A 21,669-nucleotide genomic window follows, 5' to 3' on the forward strand; every position below is an offset into this window, starting at 1 on the left:
AGTTGTCAAGAATTTTATGATAATAATGGAAATAAAGTGAAGTTCACTTTCTGATGTGATAGACCTGATTAAATCTCAGCACCACATCGCACTATTTCAATTCTCTGTTTGGAGCTGTTGGTGTATATTCTTGAAAATCTAAATAACACCGTTCTCTATTAAAGGCTCAAATATCACAGTATTGTGCCATTTATATGATTCAGCGAAACTGCCAAAATGATATTGAATCGTACCAAAATGTCTTTTTTAAATGGAATTCAAATTATGTCATAACAAAACCAGATGGACCCTACTGACTTAAAAATTCAATATTTCAATCAAATTGTGTATTGTAATGACAATGAACAACACTTTATTTTAATATTGAATGTAACTTGATCTTAGAGATGTTCTTAAAATGAGCCTCCACTTTTAATTGTAAAGTTATTTCTGATCTGGTGAATCTGCTTTGGGCTTGAGATACGCAGGAGCTACACTGAGTAGGCGGTTCACTGATCTATTTCGTGCATGTAATATAGCTATTAAACATGTTCCAGATCCATAAACCGAACTATGAACTATAAATTATTTATAGCTGATGTAATGAAATTTTGTTTAACTTGTATGTTTGGCCTATAGTACAGCAAACTTTTTTTTTAATGGTAAAGTTAAATAATTAATAATGACAGTTAGATTAATAGACAAAACAGTTAAATAGGGAAAGTAATCAAAACAGCAAGAAAGGCAACACTTGGGAATACAATTTAATCTTTAATATCATGGCTGTTTAATATTTTATCATGTTATGTGCCGACTATGTAAGGACACTATAAGAAAGCAAATGGGTGATTTATTCATTCAATACAGGAAAGCTTGCTACACCGATGTACTGGAAATAAATAGTAAATTTGGAAATGTTTTGTTGCTACTGTACTTGTAATGGGTGTGTCTGCTTGATTTGTATTTCCTATGTGACCATTCTTCCTGTTTGTCCCAGACTACATAAAATGGGGAAGATTAAAAATATGTTGAGTCTCATGTGGATACTGAGCAGCAAGTTATAATTTAAGGATATTATTCTGTTCTGTCACAGAGCCAACTGCCGATTGTCTGCACTGCTGCAGTAAAGTTTAGGATAATTGCAATAATGAGTTCTTTTATTAATATTAAAGCAGAACCATCTTCTTGCGACTAGCATATGACATTGAGATGAAGTTAAAACATGGTTCTTCTCACTCTCTAAGCCAAAAGAAATGATTAGTTAAATATTTTTTCAGGAAGATAATGCCTTTTTAAATTGAGTATAGTAATATACCAAAAATTTCTGAGTTTTTTTCTTATTATTTCTGAATCCAAACTTGCTAATATATTCTATTTCTCACCCACCGCCCCATACCAACCCCCAAAGGTGATCCGTCCAATCTTCCCAACTGAGAATGCTGCCAAATAGGGACCATAGAACCATAGAAAAATTACAGCACAGAAGGAGACCATTCAGCTCATCGTGTCTGTGCCAGGCAAAAAACTAGGCGCCCAAGCTAATCCCACCTTCCAGCACCTGGTCCATAGCCTTGCCAGTTACAGCACTTCAGGTGCATGTCCAAGTACATTTTAAAAGAATTGAGGGTTTCTGCCTCCACCACCATTCCTGGCAGTGAATTCCAGACACCCACCACCCTCTGGGTGAAAAATATTTCCTCATGTCCTCTTTAATCCTTCTATCAATCACCTTAAATCTGTGCCACCTGGTAATTGATCTCTCTGCTACGGGGAACAGATCCTTCCTGTCTACTCTATCTAGGCCCTTCATAATTTTGTACACCACTATTAAGTCACCCCTCAGCCTCTTCTGTTCAAAGGAAAACAACCCTAGCCGATCCAATCTTTCCTCATAGCTGCAACTTTCGAGCCCTGGAAACATGGGCGGCACAGTGGCGCAGTGGTTAGCACCGCAGCCTCACAGCTCCAGTAACCCGGGTCCAATTCTGGGTACTGCCTGTGCGGAGTTTGCAAGTTGTCCCTGTGACCACGTGGGTTTTCGCCGGGTGCTCCGGTTTCCTCCCACAGCCAAAGACTTGCAGGTTGATAGGTAAATTGGCCGTTATAAATTGCCCGTAATATACGTAGGTGGTAGGGGAATATAGGGACAGGTGGGGATGTGGTAGGAACATGGGATTAGTATAAATGGGTGGTTGATGGTCAGCACAGACTCAGTGGGCCGAAGGGCCTGTTTCAGTGCTGTATCTCTAAATAAAAAATAAACATTCTTGTAAATCTCCTCTGTACTCTCGCCAGAGCAATTATGTCCTTCCTGTAATGTGGTGACCAGAACTGTACGCAATACTCCAGCGGTGGCCTAACCAGTGTTTTATACAGTTCCAGCATTACATTCTGCTTTTGTATTCTATACCTTGGTCAATAAAGGAAAGCATTCCATATGCCTTCTTCACCACTCTATCTACCTGTCCTGCCCCCTTCAGGGACCTGTGGACATGCAGTCCAAGGTCTCTCACTTCTCAATATCCTGCCATTTATTGTGCTTTTTTTGCCCTCTCCAAGTCCCAAAATTGGAAGACTGTGCTGCTGACGCATATGGACTGTCTTATTATACTGTAATGTAACTGAAAGAAATACATAATTCATCTTATTTCCTTCATTTACACCCTCAACAATGCTGGACACTAGGGATGCCTGTGCAACAATGGTGCCTTGCATCCCTGGGGCCATGGGTGTGGGAGTGGTAAAAATTCAATGCCTATTTTTGATCAATTGCATTACCTAAATAAGGAAAAGAAGAAATCCACAGGCCCCTGACATTCTTCCATGTTAGGACAAGGGCTTCAGTTACACCAGAACAGTACAAGTGCCCACCTAAAGTATGTAACTTAGTCTAAACCTGGGATTTCAGATGGTGTTAGGGATGTAGTCAGCAGATGGGCAGTAGTTCCGCTCCACCCTAGGTGCACCCCCTGAAGACTTCTCCAGGAATTTCACGGTCTGATGTCTACACCCAATGGTCACCCAGATCCCAAAAGTACTGACCCTGATACTCGTACTTGGGTGTGTCAGAGGAGACTTTGCTTCACCATCTTCACATTACAAATGAGGCCATCATTGAGCAGTGTCATCTGTACAGCCTGACATACAAACAAGTTGCACCACAGCGATGGCTCTTCACTGGTTGGAGTCATACCTAGCGCAAAGGAAGATGGTTGTGGCAGGTCAATCATCTCAGTCCCAGAACATCACTGTAGGGGTTCCTTAGGGTAGTGTCGTAGGCCCAACCATCTTCAACGGCATCATCAATGACTTTCCCTCCATCATAAGGTCAGACGTGGGGATGTTCACTGATGTTTGTACGATGTTTAGTACCATTTGTGACTCTTCAAATAATGAAGCAGTTATGTCTGCATGGAGTAAGACCTGGACAACATTCAGGCTAGAGCTGATAAGTGGCAAGTAACATTTGCGCCACACAAGTTCCAGGCAATGAATATCTCCAATAAGAGAGAGTATAATTAATTCCCCTTGACATTCAATAGCATTACCATCATTGAATCCCCCACTATCAACATCCTAGCAGTCACCTTTGATCATAAACTTAACTGGACCAGCCACATAAATACTGTGATTAAAAGGTCAGGTCAGAAACTGGGTGTTCTGTGGTGAGTGACTCACAACCTGACTCCGTAAAGCCTTTCCTCCAAATTCAAGACACAAGTCAGGATTGTGATGAAATACTTTCTATCTGGCTGGATGATTGCAACTATAACACTTAAGGAGCTCGACAGCAGTCAGGGCAAAGCAGCCGGCTTCTTTGGCACCCCAGCCACAACTGTAAACATTCACTCCCTCCAGCATTGGCACACAGTGGCTGCAGCATGTACCATCTACAAGATGCACTGCAGCAATTCAGCAAAGTTTCTTCAGCAGCACCTCCAAAACCAGCAACCACTACCACCTAGAAAGACAAGGGCAGCACATGCATGGGAACACCACCACCTGTAAGTTCCCCTCCAAGTCACACACCATCCTGACTTGGAAATATATTGCCATTCTTTCATTAGCACTGGTTCTTTCATTACCCTGGAACTCCCACCATAACAGCATGTGGGTGTACCTACAACCCATGGAGTGCAGTGGTTTAAGAAGGCAGTTCACCACCACCTTAAGGGTGATTAGAGATGGACAATAAATGCTAGCCTTGCCAGTGATAGACACATCCTGTGAATCAACAAAAAATCTAGCTTCCTGGGCCTGTTTCCTATATATTGGCCATGTATTACAATTATTGGGAAGGACCAGTCTTGCAATTTTCAGAGATGCCAATCATCCCTGCTACAGGCACAAACATGCCCATGCCACAAGCAGGCACAAACCCAACATTGTCAACCTGGCAATATAATGCCTACAAACTATGCCAGTAGCTGTGACTGAAGTGTCAAAAAAATGAAAACATTTATTTAAAAACTGGACATATGACTAAAAAAGGAGACTTTTCAATAGAAAACTCCAAAGCATTGAATGCATCTAAATTATAGTCAAGCTCAGTCTAATGATAGGTGACAGTTGCTGGAGGTGCATGTTAGAGTCAAGGATGTTGGTTGATATCCTCTAAAGTGGCTCAAAGTCTAAATAATAAAGATGGAACATACAAAATATTGTGTTACAAATTCTCCAAGTGGCCTGATCATTGGGCTGCATTTTAAGACTCCGCCGCCAAAGTAAGCGCATGGGGAACATGTCACGGGGCTGCCGCAATTTCAAACACAGCAGCTGATATGCATGGCCGTGGCACCCGCCCCGCGTGATGACATGGAGGGTGTGGGCGAGCCATCGCCGGTAATGGCGTCTGGCGGCAATGAGCAGGCGCCAGCACCATTTTTAATGGGCTTATAGCCCTCAATATACATTTAAAATTTAAAGGGCCAGTTAATGGAAAGTTTTGGAAAAATGAATGAAATGCCCTTTCCATGCATTCTCCCCGCCCCCTCCCCCCCACCCCACCCCCACCCCAATGGCATATCACAACATTCCTGCCCTTCCCCAACCCGTTGGGCACCTTTGTCCTTTACCCCTTCCCATCACCCCCACTCCCGACCAATTCAAGGCATTCTAACCCCACTCCCCGACTCCCGCAAAGAGAAAAAAGCCTTCTTCCCTGAACAGGGATTTGAAGGCGCGGCATTGTCGGTGGCAAGAATGAAGATGGCAATGTGATGGCAGAATTGCTGTGGGCTGTATGGTAAGTAGGTATTTGCATATTTTCATGCAGGCCCCATTGCCAAGTGGTGGGGTAGCCGCAACGAGGCCTCGCCACCGCCACTGAGATAGTTACGGGGCCTGCTGACATTGGGGTCAGTGGCGGATCTCCACCGTACCGATCTTTATTGCCCCCTCCCCCCCACCCCCGCCACCATTCCCAGCGACGGAGAGCCTTTAAAATCCAGCCCATTGTGTCAGATTAAGAAGGAGCAGTCCGACAATCTATCATAGTCCCTTGATGATCTTAATAACGTAATCTTCAGAAGCTGAAATCCAGTGATTCATCATTAATTGCTGAATGTAAAGTTTTGGTTATAGAAACGTAAGCTGTGTCAAAGACAAGAGCATGATTTTAAGACAGCTTGTGATATTTATGTTCCGAGAAACACAGCACAAATACCAGAACAAAGGAGACAACATGTTCGTAAGCCATCTTAAAAACTTATAACACAAGGGTAATATTGTGAAATGTAATATAAATTAGACAGTATTCTGCGTGACATAAAGTACGTATAGCCAATGTTTGATTGTGGTAACCGTGCAGATACATTGCTGTATCCTCTGTAATGCATAGGGAATAAATTATGTAATCATCCCACCAAACAGGTTATACTTCTGAAAATTCCAATAAAATAATTGCGTACATTTAATAACAAGGAACACAGCATTAGAAAATAAAGCAGCTCATAGAAAATAAATCAGTCATAAAAGTCAGTTAGTTTTTCAGAACCCATGTCATAGGCTTCCATGTTTTCTCAATCTGATATCCACAGACACAAAATTGCTTTGGTTTTCTGCTGCTCAGTAGTACCAGTCAATTGGATAAGTTCTGCTGGTCGCCTCTTCAATCAGGATCCGTTGCGAAGTGCCTTGTGACAATGGAGGATATTACCTTCTCCAGTAATGGGTAAATCTGTCTTCTTACTCTGCTACAAGTTGCAATTCCTGTTGGATGGTTATGAGGAAGCAATAACTCTGAAAGTCTATGGCACTTACAGGCCAAAAGAAGGATAGAGGTTGTTTATTTTTGGAGCAGAGGGTTCTGGTGAAAAAAAAATGCAAAGCGTAATTGAAATAATTGTTCTGATTTGTACCAAATCATGCAGTTTAATAATGGGTGTAGTTCTGTTAGAATAGTGTTTATAGTGTACAATTATTGGAGTTATATCAGTACTGTACCATTAGTCAGTGCAAGGTTTTAGTTATTGTGCCTGAATTTACGAGCAGCTAATACCTGTTGGGTTAATTTCACTTCTGCATGAAAGAATGAGACAGAAAGTAATGTTGGAAGGCTGAAGACTAATCACATAGAGCAATGTGTTATATTTTTTAAGCTTGTGAATGATGAAATGTGACTTGAACTTATACTGATGGATTGCCTAACTCACAGCTTGTGACTGCATAGTGGAATGTTAGCATTGACCAAGAACAGACCTGCGGTCATCATGATGAGATTGTTCATCCAACACTAGCTGCAGCTATTGGCGGAGGGACACTGCCTGCATTAACTAATCAGGCTATCTCGCAAACATGAATAGCTTGAGTAATTAAGCAGAAGGTCAGGGACATGGTGAATGAATCCTAAAATCAGAGGGAAAGTGAATCTGATATATACTAAGCATGCCACCCTCAACAGAGGTCAGATCCATCAGGGATCAAGATAGGTGCTTCCCATGCACACATACTAAACCAGCAAGGAAAACTGAGACAGGCCACCAAAGGAAAATTATCTTAACAACTAAGACCACGAGATAAGAAAGCAAAAATAATTATCCAGAAACCAGTTGTCACGTAAGACAGTCACAAATACTCAACATGGTGGGGGGGGGGGGGGGGTGGGGAGCTACAAAATTTTTGATGCAAAAGAAAATAGTCCCTCCAACATGTCACCTTTTAAAAGAGGCAGGCCATCCAACATCTAGTTAGATGTGGAAAAATAAACAACCTAATTTGACCAGTTTGGCTAACATTTTGGGCTAATTTTCCACTTCTAGAAACAAGAATGGAAATTCTGCTGTTAAGTATCAAAGTTGCAGGAATTTATCAATCTCCATGCCATCATAAAAAAAAGCAACCAATGAAAAGAGGCTGTTAAGCACCTATAAAAGTTCTGCCGATTTAAACATTAGAACATATGGAACGGTTGGTGTATCAAACTTGTCCTATCCCAGCATGGTGTAACTTGCACAAGTCATCAACTCCCTCCACTCAGTCATGCAATGTCCCGGGGAAACAAGAAGGCAGAGAAAGAAACTACAGGCCAATTTGGGAAAAAACTCTGGGAAATTCCTCTCTGACCCCCCAAAGAAAATCAAACAAGTTCCAGGAGATCACAGTGACTGGGTGACAAACCCCAATGAACTACCTATTTCTGTATTTAGAGATGTTAACCATTTGGACAGCACTTTGTCAAAGACCTTTTGAAAGCCTATGTGAAGAAAGTCGACCAAACTTCTGACATCCACCAATTTTGTGACTTCCTCAAAGTATTGAACCAACTTGGTGGGACAGATTTTATTTTCCCAGAAACCATGCTGAGATTCCCTTATAAGCCATTTTCTTTCAAATTTATCATATCGTGCATTTCTCATGATCCTTTCTAATGACACGCCTACAAGCAAAATCAGATTATTGAGCCTATAGTTTCCCAGTTCTGGTTTTTTTGCCCTTCTTAAATACTGGTACCACATGGCCCTCTCTGCAGTCCATGGGAACAATTCCAGATCCCATCGAACAGTTAAATAATCAAGCAAATGGCTCCTAGTTTTTTGAGCACCAAGCAGCCCAAATTTATAAAATCACTAATTATACAAAGGAACCAATGTTGTCTTAACGGTAACCCAACAACATCTTGAGTGAAGATTAGCCATTTAAAATCTTTCACTGCATTGCATGATACAACACAAGGAGGTCATTTAGCCCATTGTACCTGTGCAGACTCTTTGAAAGAGCTATTCAATTAATCCCACTCCCCCTTCTCTTTCCCCATAGATCTGTAAATTTTTCCCTTTTAAATATTTATCCAATTCCCCTTCTATTCCATATCCTGGATTCCACCCAAATCTTCCCTGTAAAATCCTTCAATGACGCTATACAGTCTTTAATGGCCTTCTGACTGCAAACTTACCTGGGGCTGTCCACGATTTCCTCCTGTAATTTCAGCAGGAAACCAGGGGAATCCCTAAAGAAACAATGTAAAGGGCTGAAAATGACCACTTATGTCATTTCTTGAGATGCAGCTGAAATTAATGGCAGGAGATTAGGACAACCCCCTATGAATATTTAGGGAGAACAAGATTAACAGTGCAAAAAACCCCCCACTGTATTTGTGTTAAAGATGTTGTTTCCTCTTTGGAGCCACTGGAGGTCTGCAAATTCTGCTGTCGGTGCCATTTATTATCGTTTATACAGTTTTCCCTGTTCTATGACAGATTTAGTGCCTATGCTAATGGTCATGAGCCAAACAAAGAAATCCAGCAGAAACCTAGCCCCAAACCTGGCACATTCACAAATCTAATTCACCTTGCAAATAACGGATTGCTTTTATTTGTTTCAAATCAACCCAATTAATTGTGTTTCGCTTCTTTGAGACTGGATAAATGCCAAGCTGTACTTCAAAATTCAAGATCTTCCGTACAATGCATTGTGTTTTAGAAATAAACTCCAAAATAAAAGAGAAAAACTTAAATATTTTGTTACTCTGTCTTGGAAAATAGCATATAAAAATGGTTGCTGTAGAAATTCAATCACAAAAATGTATGCTGGTGCAGGTCTTAAGTGAGAAAATCACTAATATATCCAAAAGCCAAAGTGCAAACATCAAAATATTTGAATGGCAAATAATGATTCAGCCAAAATGTAAGGTAAAGTTGTGCTTTAAGTGTCTATTTTGACTGCTGCAAAATATTTTTTCCAGTTCATTAAATAAAGATAATGGTCGGTTTCTGCAGTGGCTCAGACATTTCATCTCCTCTGACTGAACATGCTTTAAATACTTTGAACTTTCTGACCTGGCTGGGATATACGCAATAAAGAATGTTATGTAGGTCTGAGTTGTGATTATTTTTAAACGTAGACTTCTGAAGAGTTACAATGGGAGAGATTGTCTGTTACTAGAATTCATTCGCTTTTCTGTTGCAAGAAGGAGCCCTAATGTAGGCACTTGGAGAAAATAATTTGGCTTGGTTCCAAAGAATGGGACTATATATATTATATACACATACACACAGAACAAATGTTCTTCTGGTTTCATCTTCATTGAACTGAAGAATCAATGATTGAGAGTTGATTTGCCTTATTGAAATACATTTGTCTACACTATATACTTTCTTCACTAACTCATGTGGTTCTCCAGATCTGGAAAAAGTTTAGCTTTATTTTAAGATATGTATTTTGTTCGGAATTGATTTTACTTGGGCAGTTATATGGAAGGCCATTGGAATTATTGTGCTTGAAGTAATGAGTGACATTAATTAAGTTCAGATTGGAATTCATAAATGTCAATAAGCCTTCTGAATCATCCAACCCTCTTCTGGATACAAATGGGTAAAAAAGAGCCTCTGTGAATTTAGAGCAGCCAACTAGTCAGAAAGAAGCCTAAGAACTCAATTTATTTTGAATGCCTTTCTGTATTGGAAACAAAAAAACAAAAAAACTGCAAATGCTGCTTTCTACCTGAAAGGTTACATTATTTAATACAGATCAGGGAGGCCATTCAGCCCATCCAGCCATTCCTTCCATAGAATCCTATAATTCCCTCCACCGCCAACAGCCCCATCACAGCATCCAACTGTCTCTTGAATTATGCCAGGCCTCACACCCTTATTGCCTTGCCCATCCATTCTCTTTCTGAATACCGAGGGATCTGTTGTATTTCCAAGGTTTGCTGTTTTTATTTCTGCTATTGTATCTTGTTCATCCAGTTACCTGAACTAATTCTTACCCAGTTACTGCCTTCACTGAGTTTTATCTGAAAGATGTTACTTTCCATGGAGACAGGAAGGAAGAATTCTGCTGATTGCTTACGTGTAAAACGAAAGAAGGAATTTGATATAATAGCGTAAGACCAGAGAAGCTTCCACATGATCACAAGTGTCAGGAATATTGTTTAGTAAGCTGTCATGTCAACAGTTAGAGAGAATCATCGATTTTTATTGAAAAGATGTAGCGTGAACCATCTTTATTTTAAGTTACATTCTGTAAGTCTGACTAGGAAATAGCACTTTAAAATATTGGAACTGTACAGTGAAAGCAATCTGGTTACTGTACAATGAATAGTTGAGTTTGCATGTTGCTTTCCAATTCAGGTGTGGCTTGTTAAATAAAGTTTTTGAAATACTGTGTCATGTTGAAAATTTGTAAAAGGAAAAGTGGTCATGCCTAACTGGCAGTGACCCTTATTTAAGTCCCAAGGGGTGGTCGGGTGGTGGGAGTATGGCGGTATTGGGGCAGATCAGTTGTGAGTCTTCCTCCTACTGACTCTGCGTTATTTTAGAAAATACATTTTTATCACCAACCATTTGTTGGTGGCCACAGAGGCCATTGAGGAACCTTGAGTGGTAGCTCATTGCCAGTGAGTTTTGAAAAGGGTGTCTTTTAGCAGGTGGCAGACCCACAAAATACATCTTTAAGGGGCCTAACAACGTCTATATGTCCATCTAGGAAGCCTAAAAAAAGGACCCAACCAGAAGTGGGACCAGTGTCTGCGCAGAATGGACGCACACTGTCCCACTTATTAAATTGGTATGCTTTGTACATCTTTTACACCTGGAAATGGATGCAACACATAGCAATTTCTATCCCAGTATCTTTGTAATGTGTAATGGCACTGCCTACATCCATGGCATGTCTAGTGTAACAGAAACATCAATATTATTGTGAACATAGCATACAGAATTTTAGATGAGTTATTGAAAGCCATACAAAAGGCAAACATTATGTATTCAGTTGGATTATTCAAATAGCTTTCATAGTATTTGTTTGTATTTTCTGCTTTAAAAAACATAAATCAGAAAAAAGTACAATTAGAATTACTTTGAAATGACTTTTACACTATTGCACTTTTAAAAAAAAGTTTTGCAACTGTTAGTGGCCTCTAGAGGGAGTTACACACAAGTTTCCTGGGTCTGTTCATTTGTATTTCCATTGGTGCAGTCATTGATGTAAAACCTGTGTAAAACAGGTGTAAGCAGCTGCATTACCTGGAAATACCTGTGTAACCTTTAAAAATACAGTCTGCTCTGATCTCTTCAAAAGCAGACTTGGGAGTCAAACGGATCAGGGAGCAATTTCATTGCATATCTTACCAATATTTTTATTAATCTTGTACAGAATTATCATTACACACGGGCCATCTGGACCCAGAGGGCAGCAGGGCGAGGCACCAAACCAGTGAGGAATACATAGCATCACTTAGTCAGAGCTGCAAGCCCTCATCAGTGGGATACTGAAGGCAGGAGAAATAGACCCCTGTCTTTAGGTGCCATCAAAACACACAGAATATCATCCATGCCACCTGGAGCAAGTTGGCACTAGCCAACTCACTTACTGCTAAAATAGCAAAAAGTTCCACATCCTCAAAAGGACAGAGAGGGTAATACACTGCACACCTCTTTTTTTTTTCCTTGTCCACCCTGAGCACCAGCACACTCATCATCCTGTTAAAGCCACACTTACACACCTAACTCTTCACTGTGCTCTCTGATCAAGGGCAACTCTTGCACTATTGCTACCCAGCTTTCCTCATAGCAATTATTTAAATGCACAACCCTAGAACCGCTCCCTCCACTTTAACAGCCTCATGGAGTCACATCTTTGACTTCAGCTCTCCCACACACTCAATTCCTGGCCTTATACTCATTTATTCCATAATCTCACAGGGCATATTAGCACACAATGCTTGCCAATGCAGGTCACTTGAGGGGACATCTCCAACTTTAAACTTTCAACCTGTCCAGGACAAGGCCATGCAGCTTGTGTGGAAGCATTCAGCTGCTAATGTGGGAGATGATGAGGTCAAAGGTGTTATGCTGGCGCCTATATTGTTGGCCTGGCATCCATATTCAGTACCAAACAGATACAACCTTCAATCCCTTCTTCTGTCTCTTTAAACCTAGTCTTAGCCTCTATCCTCCTTTCCTGCAGATTCATCACAGCAATAGGCAGACATACCTGCTCCTAAAAAGACCTAACGTAGATAGGGAACGGAGGGTGGCGTCTTAAAATCTGCTGATTATCTGATTCTGAGAAGCAAGTGCTAGTATCTATAGGCAGAGTGGCAAAAAATGCTTTAAAAATAATTTCCTACCTACATAATCTGAATTTAAAGAGCTCCTTCTGATTCAGGAACTTCTAACTGCCACCTTGAGCAATTGATTCTGACAGCTGCTGAGCCTCATTGAACTGAGCATAAGTTACCTTGAGTATAGCAGTAGTCCAAATCCAGGAAATTTGGAGGTGCTTCAGCACTTTTTCCTCACGTTGACATATTCAAATGAAACCAATGTCAATTCGATGAGGTAGATCACAGGAGAGGTAGAGAAACACAAGGAAACTCAAGAGCAGCCATTTAGAGGCAGAAGTCAGGTGGAAAGTTGCCACTGTTCCTGCATGTTAAGTACATCAGATACACCAAAATAATTCATTCCCACTGACACTGTTTAATATACCCCTCCCCTGTCACCTAATGGCAATCTCAGCATGGAGCTGTGTACACGGTAACCAGATTGAGCTAGATAGGCTCAGTGGATTGTTTTAGATTGCACTTTTTAAAGTCCTAATAACTAGCTTCAGAGCAGATACAAAATGAGCAACAGACAAAAAATGATTTTGAAAAATAAATAATTTTGCAAACCAGTTTAGATGATACAATTTCCAAAATTTTGAACATTATTCATGACATACAAATAGTATTCTGATGTATTATAAAAGTAGCTTTTGTTTTATTATATACTGTAAATAATGTTCATGTGTTCTTTAAGTCCGGTCATAAATTAAAAAAAAGAAACTTGGAGCAAGCTTATGGCTGTGGTTGTTATGGCTATAGTGATCAGAGGAGATTTAATACACAGTGGGGAGGTTCATGTAACGGAGCGGTGAATTTAAGCTTTGCTACATCGTATGCAGTAATTACTTGTATAATTTCCCACTGGATTGCAATTGAATACACTATGTTTTCTCTAGCTACTTTTCAAACCTTCAAACTGCTTTGTGGATTCTGTATGTTCAATAATAGAAACATAGGAAATGAACTGTGAGGACTGCTCTACTTTTTAAGTTTTCACCTATTACAACTGTTTGATATTTTATAACCATCTATCCAGGGAAATGAACTTTGATATGGCAAAGGAACTGCTTTTTTTCTGAAAGTCTGCATTGCAATAAAATTGAAACAGTGTAGCTGGGAATTATATACATATAATTATTGTTCTGATTATTTGTGGATTATATGGTTACCAGTAATAAGTCTGAAAATGGCATCTTTAAAAAGTATGGTTTTCTCAGTAGAGTGGGTGGTAGGTTTATAGACCCATTATACTACACATTTTAGGGGTAATTTTACAAATTTGAACTCCTGGTAATTCTCACCCACCAAGATCACATATTGGGAATTTGGGTGCACCCTACACACACTCTGCATATCCCCAAAAAACAATGATCATCCATCCGCCTATTCATTTCAGTAATGGGGCAGTGGGGGAGGAGAGGGTGCACATACCCAAATTCCTGTTATGAGATGGCAGCTGTTGAGACTCTGGGCTGGATTTTACCAAGACGTTGGGGACCATGGCGAGGGGGCAGGGGGGCTGAAGATTGTTCCAGCAGAGGCCCACCATGGAGGCTGATGTTGGGAGGGCCCGGCCCGGCCCGATCCTCCCAGTGGCGGTGAAGCTCCGTGGTGGCCCTCCCGCTGCAGGCCGACGGGAACAGAATTACAATATTTAAATTAACAGGATGAATAAATTTAATTAAACTTACCTTCAATCTTCTGGGCCCGCCGCGATAATCAGTGTGGTGTCTGGCACTCCCGCGCCTTCAATTCCCCATCTGGGGAAAGCCAGCGTGACATTGGTGGGGAGGGCGGAGGTGATAACATTTTCAATGCGGTGGGGGGGGGGGGGGGGGAGGGGAGCAGGGTCAAATCAACACAATGGGTGTAGGGGATGATGGGAAAGGAAGAACTTTAATCTTTGTGCAGTTTGCAGGGGGGAAAGTCAGATTTAAAAAGTGTTTTTTTGGGGGTAAGGGAAAATAGTTAATGTAATTGTTATTCTGGGGTGGGAAAGGGGCATTAGAAATTTATTTGTTAAGTTTTTGGAGGGTGTATCATTAAAAATTTAAATATGCCAGCAGGGCTGGCTGCCCTTTGAAAATGGCGCCAGTGCCTGTGCACAGGTAGCTGATGGCATTGCCGGTGACGGACAGCCCGCCCTCGCTGCGTGACTGGGGTTGGGGGGGAGGGGGTGAGCGGGCAGGCCTAGCTATTTAAATGAGCCACCTTGCAGGAGATTGCGGTGGCTCTTTTTGAGCTCACCGCTAAAATCCAGCTCTCTGTGGCAGGAGCTTACACACACAAAGTTACCAACTTAGTGTCAGTGTAAAGTACTTGTGGCTTCGCACTGACTCATAGGGCTGAATTTTAATTGTGCGCCATGTTCCTTGGCGGTGTGCTTTCAACTCGGTAGCCTTCCAAAATGGAAGGGCCGCCGAGGAGCCCCCACAATATTTTGCGCGGGGGCTCATTTAAATAGTGAGGGCGGAACGCCCTTCCCTGATGAGGTGTAGGGGTGGCCTCTGTGTCCCTGGAATGGCGGCAGGCGCCACCGCGCAGGCACCAGTGCCATTTTTAAAGGGCTTTAAGCCCTTAGAATTATTTTAAATTTTTAAACGGGCAGCAATGTTAAATTTTTATTTAATAATGCGAAATATGTGGCTGGCCCTTTCCTAACTCCCCAATGGTAATTTCATTGCCAGAAATGACCAACACATGCCTTTTTCCCTACCTGAACTTTACCGCCTAAATGTCTAACATTCCCACCATCCCCACATCCAATAAAAATTGATTTCCCCGTTCCTCCACCCCTCCCGCCCTGAAAGTTTTATTACTTCCCATCCCCACCAGGTTCTCACCTCGGATCTCCGTGCAAAGCTCCGAAGACATGCGAAGACCGAACGGAGGCTGTAAAATCGGTGTGGGAATACAGGTACGTTCATTTGAACATAATTACTGTCAATTTCAATATGCAGATAAAGGGCCCGCCACCAGGCTGCGGTGGGGCTGCACTGAGGTCCCCCACCGCTGGTAATATGCAATGGGCTCTTCTCAACGTCATGGGTCGAGGTGGGCCTCTCCCCGCAACATTTTACCGGCCCTCAGGTCGCGACTGGCGGTATCGAGGGGCCGGTAAAATTCAGTCCCTAAAATTCGGAACTTAACTTGAAAGTGAAGTGAGTGTTACCTACGACTGCATTTATGCTGCTGCTACTGTTCTCAGTTCAGTATCTGCAATATAAATTCTAACCAAGTAGTATCTTGTTCACACTGCCCCGCTTAAACCCAATTGCCCTGTTCAGGAGAGAAGTCCCTTCCCAAACATTGAAAACTTAAAGGGGAGATACTTCGATTGCCTTGGTGCAGCCAATATTGGAAAATTGGGCAGGTTGGAGTGTCCGCCTGTAAAGGAAACTTTGCCTCACTTTCCTTTGCTCATTTAAATAGATGGAAAATCAGACAGATATGTTTACTGCCATGTACTCTGACCTGTCTTACTCCCCAATATCCACTGCACCAAGCCAATTCTTTGATCCTGGATGCAGACCCTGCAACATCACCTCTTAAATGTTTCTAGAGCATGGTGGAGGGTGTCCCAGAGCACATCCCATCTACTTTAGTACTTTTTATTGAAGTGCTCCTGTTTTTGTGAAAGCATGATTTATGCAGAGTTAGATCCCACAAATAACAAATAAAATGAATGACAAGTTAATCTTTTGGTGCTGTTTCATTGAGAGAGGAAAGTTGGCAAGGCACCAGGGGAATCTCCATCTTAACACTTCACCAAATGGTCGATTGATAATGCAGTACCCCTTTGGTACTCAACCAAAGTGTCAACCTAGATGATGTACTCAGTAGAATGAGAAATGCATGTGGAGAAAAAATAGGTGACAGCACAGAGAAAAAAGAGAGGGGATCTTTGTTTAAATACTCACAAATTTAATTAAGAATACACATGGTGAACATCAACTGAGAAGAATTTCTTTGGGAGGAGAGACTGCTGCAATCCACAGTGATTTCTGTGTATTATGATCCATGAGTATTTAAGGTCAACCTCCCAGAAGAGGTAGTCAATGGGCTGAATTTTACCGGCCCCTCGACGTCGTGGGTCGTGGCGCGGGGGCTGGTTAACTGCTGTGGGGAGAGGCTCGCCTCGACCTACGGCATTCTATGAAGGGGTGATGGGAAGGGGTTGGCGTGCAAAAGATTGAAGGTTGCAGGGGAAAGTCTGGGTATTTGAAAAAGCCAATTATTGGTCATTTTGGGCAATGAAATGACCATTTGTGGTGTTGGGGAAGGGCCTCCAATCCAAAAGTTTTTATTCAATAAAATTTTAAAATGATACACCTTTAAATATTGAAATTAATCGTAAGGGCTTAAAGCCTTTTAAAAATGGTGTTGGTTCCTGCACGTTGGCGTCGGATGCTGTCGCCTCTATGTCATCGGGGGCGGCCACTCCGCCCTCCTCTATTTAAATGAGCCCCTGTGCGTAATATCTGGGGGCTCGGGGACGGCGCATCTGCATGGGATGCACACCGCCATCAGAGTGTGCGCAGCAAAGTGTGGCGCATTCATAAAATTCAGCCCAATGTCTTGTTAATTTGCTGAGCTTAATCAATGGTATCATGCACAGTGCAATTCCAAACTGGGATGGTTTAAAGAAAGAATGCTAGGACTGTACAGCTGCTTAGTTAGCATCTGAAACAGAAAAGATAATGAAAAACACTATTATCAAAATACAATAAATAACACAGAATTTGTCCTTGATCAACTCTCCACAAAAATGCTCTTTTTGTGAATTTACTATGTGGTCGTACTTTATACAGTGCAGGAACATTTATTTTCTACATTGCAATAACACTTCTAAATGTAATTAATTGGCTTTGGGGCATCCTGAGGTCATGAAAGACAATATATAAATCCAAGTCTTTCTTGTTCTTTCATCAAATCAGCATATTATCGTAAATCATGTATAATATATACACATATATTGTCTATATTTCTATCAGTTGCTATAATTGGTTATAAGCCTTTTAGAGTAACAGTACTATAAAGGACTTCTTGAGTATTCAAACCTTTTGGGAATATTGCCAACTTCATTAAAGGGCACTTGTTTCCAAATGAAGGTGCATTTTCATCAGAGTGTGTAATATTGTCTTTCTTCTGGGTGCTCCAGCATGTGCTTAGTGACCATATTCAGCATTCTCTAATGAGAGTTAAAGAACATTACAAGGAGGATTACTCACGTCTCTATGTGGCATTGTGTCAAAACATGCTGACCTTTTTGTTGGCCTATGTTTGGTCACCTCTTCCTAAACCCTGAGTAACAGTGGCTTCAGAGTACCTTATATTGTACCTTATAGTGGTTTGCATCCAGAAAGTTGTTGTACTTGTGGGGTGGGACCTCTTAGGATCCTTTTCATAATAATGGGATTGGAGATTTCTGTGGCTTACATTGCACACTTTATTCTCAACAATAGGAGCAGTTTCTGGATCCCTGAAATGACTGATGGGAACACACATTGTTCATAGGAACAGCAGGGTTGCATTTACTCTTCCTACTGCATGTTTCAAACTCTTTGTTGGGCAGCCAAGGCTGGGTTTATGTAGAGTAAATAGCTCCCAAATCAACACCAGCTTTATAAGGAATGCTATTAGATGAATATGTACTGCATCTATGCGATGATTAATTCCATACAGTCACACAAAAAAGCATAAAAATATGCACTAATCTCTATTAAGTAGCTAATCTTATTGGAGAAGCATTTAATATATATTTATTCAACAAATGATTACAAAAATTGTTTTAAAGAAGAAACAGATAAGCTTAAACCAACTTAAGGAGCCTTTATTGGCTTCTATGAACAATATAGATGGAGCAAGTTTTCTTTATCAGAACATAATCCACAATGCCAGTTGTGAGAAAGAACAGACTTCAATAACTCATTGACTATACAATTTTCAATTCCATAGTTTTCGTAGTATAATGTCAATATGCCTGTTATTTTATTACTCAGCTGTACAGTATTGTGTTAGATACCAAATAGCAGCATGTGATTTGGCTGTACAGTTTTGTAGGATGCAATTGCATTGCGCAGTATTTAATGGTAAATAATTAGACTGTACTACATTTGAGTGTGCAGTATTTGGCAGTTTAGCACTGGGTTATGCAGTATGTGGTTGTATCCTACCCAGCAGTATATCTGGTTACAACATTTCTTCAAGTATATTATTGGTTTTACAATATTTACTAATGACAGGTACTGGGTATGGCAACTTTTGACAACAATAACTTACATTTATACAGCACCTTTAATGTAATAAAACGTCCTAAGGTGCTTTACAGGAGCATTATAAAACGATGTATGACACCGAGCCACAAAAGGAGACATTGGCCAGAATTTTACATTGGGGTGGAGGCTCCTCCAATCAGCCAAAAAATCATGGGCGAGCCTGGCTCTGCCGGGCCTGGAAGCCACGCCGTGATTTTACATGGCCCAGGCCCTTAATTGCGTTGGGCTTCCACCCCTTTGAGGCAATATGTCCCATCTCCAAGAGCTGCCGACCAATCAGCAGGCAGCAGCTCTTCAGTCCCAGCAGTGCCACCGGAGCGGTGGTCACTGCTTGGACTGCAAACAGCAAGAGGAACAGCAATGGAGGAAGCCCTGGAATTAAGGCTAGTTTGTGGGACCTCACCGGAGAAATTCAGCTGGGCCCCGGCGAGGCCGGGTGACTTGTGTCGTGAGGGGCCCTTCCGTGGGGCACAGGGTGCCCAATCAGGAGCAAATCCCCCAGCCCGCAAGGAGGCTGCCAGGTTTAACTGGGCAGCCTCCTCAGCTGGCAAAGTGCCCGTCCGTCACTGGTAATATCCGAGCAGTGGTGAGAGGAGGCCCATTAGTGGCAATTAATTGGTCACTTAAGGGCCTTAATTGGCCTAGGGCTGGCAGGCCATTGGTCACCTCTCCCACCACTTGTAAAATTGCAGTGGGGATGGAAGGGCGACGTGAGCAACGTTTTCTGCCTCCTACTCAATTTTACGTCCCACCCCCCCACCTTCAGCCCTCCCAGGGGGCATGTAAAACTCCAGCCATTAGGTCTGATGACCAAAGGTTTGGTTTTAAGAAGTGTCTTAGAGGAGGAAAGCAAGTTGGAGAGTCAAAGATGTGTAGGGAGGGTATTCCAATGCTTGGAGCTTGGGGACAGTATCATCTCAAATGAAACAAGCATATTAGCCATGTTGCAGTTGGTATTTATGTATTGTATTGAACAATATTTCAGTGTATACATGGATAAGCCCAGCATGATCCATCCAGGAAACAGTAAGTAGCATCCAGTTTGTGATCAACGAGGTCAGGTATATTGTAGTGGAATTCTGTTCATAGTAAAAACCAGACAGGATCAAATATTTTCAGGATTAAAAAGTTTTCAACTTTAATGTCAGTAAATTGCTATTTTCTCCAGTATACTGTATTTACTTTTAATATGTTCTGTATGCTATTTTTCCTTGATTACTGCATTGGTTTCTATAAAGATAGTTGCTGAGAATATATTGATCACAACTGTAATATCTTTTTCTTCAATCTTATCTAAGCAAATCATGTTTTGGATCTGCCTATAAGAGTTACTACAAGTTACAGACCTCACTGTAATTTAGGTACTACACTAAATTCTGTATTAGGGCATACAGTAAAAAAAGTCTCTGAGTAGCCACATCAAACTGAGCAGGTACATCTATAAAGCAGCCAGTAGAAACTCCTATTATACAAATATGTTGCCCTTAAATCAGTAAACCAATAAATAAATGGACAAAGAACCACCAGAGCTAACTCAAACAAGCAGTTACAAGTGTTTTACAAATAAGTAAATACAAATATTTTACTTTGTAAATACTGTATTTTCAAAGAACTGAATATGCCTGATAGAACCTTTGTGTACTGCCGAGTAACAGCTGTATATTTCCATAGATTACAGGTCTGTAAGTTCATGCAAGGACATCAAGTTTAGCTCATTACATTCTTTCTGCAAATTTTACTAAAACTGAAAAATCATCACTGAAATTGAGCTGTTTGGAGCCTACCATACTGCCTGAGGCAAATTAACATGTTTAAATACATGTTGAGTGGCATTGAATATTCTCATTTCAAAACCTCTTTTCTCAAGTTACCCATGATAATTAGTGTTTAAAACAATTCCCCATATTATATTGTTTAATAAGTCAATATGTAAATCATTAGTGATCCTTTACAATATAAGAATCAGGCTAAACTCAAGACCTCATTTTACATGCCCTCCCAGCAACCAACTAACCATGCTTATGTGAGTTTTCACATAAATAAACTGAAATGAAAGTATCATTGTTTTCTGCAGTTATAAGCCCAGACAAAATTCATTTGTCGTTTTTCAAGTGAATCCAATCTAAATGGAGAACAGTATTAAAATGTAATGGAGCTACCAGCCTCTCAACATGCTACAGTTAGCTGCTCTGTGATGAAGCCACCTTTCAAGAAGACGTGTCCAAACAGTGATACCAAACCCCAGCAATCTGGTTCATGGAGATGAGGTAACTCATTGCCAGATTTACTTATTTCTTGCTAACTGCAGTCCTGTTTGAATTTTGTAGACCTGGAGATTTGGTAAGGGATGATCTCGGCAATAATGCTTCATTGGTGGATAAAATACAGTCATTTCATTGCAAAATGCTTGTAATTGCTTATTTGACTTCTTATACATACATCACAAAGTGTAAAAAAAGGCAACATTAAGAATGCTGGAGCACATAAAAAGCATGTAATATAGAACAACACATTCCATTATTATTAGCTAATTACAGCAGAAATGGTATAGCGCAAGCAAAATAAATTCTATGGAATAAAAATGTAACTATTGATGTAAGTACTTAGTAGCTTGTAAAGAAACTAAAAATAGTTTTATCGCGGCTCATAATAAAATTAGTAACTTCGGTGGCCCAGAAAAATTATTTAAAAATCTGTATTTTCCACTGTGCGGCACAGTGGCGCAGTGGTTAGCACCGCAGCCTCACAGCTCCAGCGACCCGGGTTCAATTCTGGGTACTGCCTGTGTGGAGTTTGCAAGTTCTCCCTGTGTCTGCGTGGGTTTCCTCCGGGTGCTCCGGTTTCCTCCCACAAGCCAAAAGA

This window comes from Heterodontus francisci, chromosome 1 (genome assembly GCF_036365525.1).
Source record: "Heterodontus francisci isolate sHetFra1 chromosome 1, sHetFra1.hap1, whole genome shotgun sequence".
Taxonomy (NCBI): Eukaryota; Metazoa; Chordata; class Chondrichthyes; order Heterodontiformes; family Heterodontidae; genus Heterodontus; species Heterodontus francisci.